Here is a 3,477-nt window from a genome sequence, read left to right on the forward strand (position 1 = left end):
TTTTCTGCACCAAGGGCTACGCTTTTGGTGTTTGGGAATAGGGTACGCTTTTCAAGTGATGCTGTCCAGGACCAAAGGCTACGCTTTTCAGCTTCCATTTTTGCCAGAATAGGCTACGCTTTTCAACGCTTCTGCATCACCTGTAAAGCGTAGCCACATTGTATACCATAGCTACTTTTTATAAGTGTAGCCTTAGGTCTCTCGTTTTTTTTTTGTATACTATAGCTACTGTATATAAGTGTAGCCTTAGGTCCCTTATTATTTTTTTTATTTTATATATATATATATATATATATATTCTAATAATTAGTAATACAACATAATATTTAGTAATATGATTACATATATAATAATTCTGTATTTTTAATTAAATGAGTTAAATATTATAAAATAAAAATAAATATGTAATTATACTAAATAATTTTTTAAAATAATAAAAATTATCTGTAACTAAAATATATTTATAATAATGATCCAAAAGTACTAGAATGAAGTTAATTTTGAATTTTCATACATCCCACACTAAAGTAAGCATAACCATATCAAAATAAGAAGGATACCACTTAGAATTTACTACTAATACTCTACCAAAAACTAAAATATTATATCCTACATAAGTATCTTCCAATAAAAGTCATTAGTCAACCATGCATACATGTATCCATTCCCAACACTATTCTATCTTAGCCAATAAACCACAATAATAATCAGCTTAATCTTCATTATCATCCTCAATATTATCCTACATAATTATATAAAAAAATAATTAAAAAATATTTATAATGACATTCGCAAAGATATAATGAAGAATTAGGAAGGCCACAATATTCAGATATAAACACGCAAAGGATTCAACTTTAATCCAATAAAAGTATGAAGAATTAGGAAGGCTTCAGCAGAATATAGACAAACTTCCTATATAAACATACATAATGAAGAATTAGGAAGGCCACAATATTCAGATATAAACACGCAAAGGATTCAACTTTAATCCAATAAAAGTATGACTTAATTCTTCCCCGAACTGAAAAAGAAACCCCTTTCACTATCTCTTCCCCAAGTTCATCGAGTCGAAAAAGCACCCAAATTTAAGCATAAAGATTCGAAGTTAAACAGAACATAACATAACAACAGAAAACATAGGCCAAATAGCAAAGAAAAAGAGCAGCACATTGTTAGTGATAGTAAAAATAGAAGGTGAAATTAGTGAAGATTGTACCTTGTGAAGGAAACGTACGTATTCTACCATTTCCGTAGCTGAAGAAGTGAGAAGAGTGAAAAGGGTTCAGCTTTGGGACTTGTTTGCCAGAGAGAGGTGAAACCCATATGGCATTCAAGGCCCTCAAGTTCAAACTCTCAATTTCAAATTTCTTGGCAGATGGGAGTCTAAAAATCCCCTTGTTGATTCCTTGAAACATATTTTTTATTGCAATTGATTTCAAACATATCAAATACACCTTCTGCTTTGTTAAACAATGCCAAAAGCATATAATGAAAAAGAAAAAGAAAAAGTAGATCGAATATTGTTGAAATGGGATACCTTCCACTGCCTGGTAAAGCTCTCTTTTCTTCTCAGCAAGTGTGTCATCCATAACCAAGCCTGACCCAAAGCTCCGTTCTCCAACTTTGACAACAGGGAAGGGTTTAAACCAGTAGAGCGGTCTGTCACCAAACCAGCTAACATGCTCTTATCCATGATTTAATTCAATTCAACTCAACCTAGTATTCTTCATTCACATTAATCAAATATATCATGCACCTCAAGCAATTATATTACATCCACCTCAATCTCGTTAATTAAAATAAAATAGTAATAAAAAACCTGTGGAGACAGAATCTCTGGACCAAGAGAGAGGCAGAGAAGGCAACCGGTGAGTTTGGAGAAGAAACTCAAATCCCAGGAACAAAATTAAAACCAGTTAACAAACAATAATATAGGATGAAATAATTAATCACAAACAGCACAATCTATTCACAATTAAGCCACAAAATCACAAAGAACAGTAGGACAGTAGCATATTTACAATGAATAATCACAAACAGCAGTAAGAGCGGCTAATCAACAATCAATTAATCAATGAATGAAAAATTGAAATTACCATAAGTCTTGAAAGAACACACAGGAGAATGAATGAGGGCAAGAATCAAAATTAAATCTCAAGACCACTGTAATTAAACTATGTGCAAATAATAATTTAGAATATTTTAACAGAATTTGAATTTATGTTAAGGTCTAACTAGCTAAATTTAGAGTGTAAAATCTTAAGCCCTGGACTAGCCAAGGGGAAACTATGGCAATTATATGAATTCAATCAGCAAAATATAACAAAATCAACAAACCCTGATGAAGCAATATGCAAAATCATAAAGCAAAATGTAAAATCATAAAGCAAATTCTAACAAGGAAGAAAGAATCAATACTATTCAGATTTAACATAAAATTTTCAGTACATGTCCTCTAATTATTCCTTTTCTCTTAATCAATACTATTTAGATTTAGAATCAATATGTCATCATTCTTGTTATTCAGATTCACAATACCAACAGGAACAATTAAAAGTTACACGGCAACAACACCAACAATTAAATCACAATAACAAAATAAAAACAAGAAAAAAACAATAACAGACGGAATTCGAACTCAGATGCAGGCCAGAACTCAAATCGAGATGAGGGAGAGGGAGCAGTGGGGCACAGGCGACAAAAATGGAATAGACAACGGCTGTGGAACAGAGGCGAAGCAACCCGATGATAAACAAGCTGCGACGGTGCTGGAGCAGTGGGAGTGGGGATGGCGGCTAGACCAGATTCGACGGCGGCGACACAGGTTGAAGAAGAGCAGCGGCTAGGGTTTTTCTTTGAGAAAGAGAAGAACTTCAATGTCTCGGTGAGTGGTGAGCGACGATGAAGAAGATGAGGAGCGGCGACATTGAGTGGTGAGCGAAGGTGAACAAGATGAGGAGCGGTGCGGTGAGTGGTGAGTGGTGAGTGGTGAGTGATGGTGAGCGAAGGTGAGAAGGGGAAGGACGATCGAATTGAAAGGGGAAGGACGGTGAGAAGCGCAAAGATGACAATGGTGAGGGCGGCGCAGCGACAAGGAGGAGGGTGAAGAGGAGCGACGGTGAGTGGTCACTAGTGAGTGTGCAGCGAGAGGGTTTCTTCTTTGATGGTGAGAGGGTTTGGCTACTAAGTGTGAGTTTTGAAGGGACAAAAATTTCACTAAGTGTGTGAGTTTGCTTTTGGAAACTGAGGAAAAAAAATTACCAAGCTTTTGCCTTTAGATACATTAGGCATCACTTTTAAAGTGCACCTAAAATTTAATAAATAGGCTACCCTTTAAAAGCGCTCTCTTTAATACAAAAAGTGAACCCATAAATATCAACATACGGCTACGTTTTATAAGTGATTTCTATAATACCTAAGGCTACACTTTTTAAATGATGTCAGAATTGTGTTTCCTTTTCTCTTATAAAAAGG

The 3,477-nt window shown here is 34.8% G+C and overlaps 1 long non-coding RNA gene across 1 annotated transcript; it reads right to left on the reverse strand.

Annotated features, from left to right (window-relative positions):
* Nucleotides 1–470: 470 nt before the first annotated feature.
* LOC148569509 (uncharacterized) lies at nt 471–3,248 on the reverse strand. The gene is made up of 3 exons (XR_015880566.1): nt 1,541–3,248; nt 1,220–1,408; nt 471–742 (listed from the first exon to the last, which is right to left on the reverse strand). It is a non-coding gene; the product is annotated as an uncharacterized LOC148569509 (long non-coding RNA).
* Nucleotides 3,249–3,477: the final 229 nt, after the last annotated feature.

The sequence above is a fragment of the Arachis ipaensis genome, chromosome B4 (assembly GCF_059453495.1).
Source record: "Arachis ipaensis isolate K30076 ecotype BB chromosome B4, ASM5945349v1, whole genome shotgun sequence".
Lineage (NCBI taxonomy): Eukaryota > Viridiplantae > Streptophyta > Magnoliopsida > Fabales > Fabaceae > Arachis > Arachis ipaensis.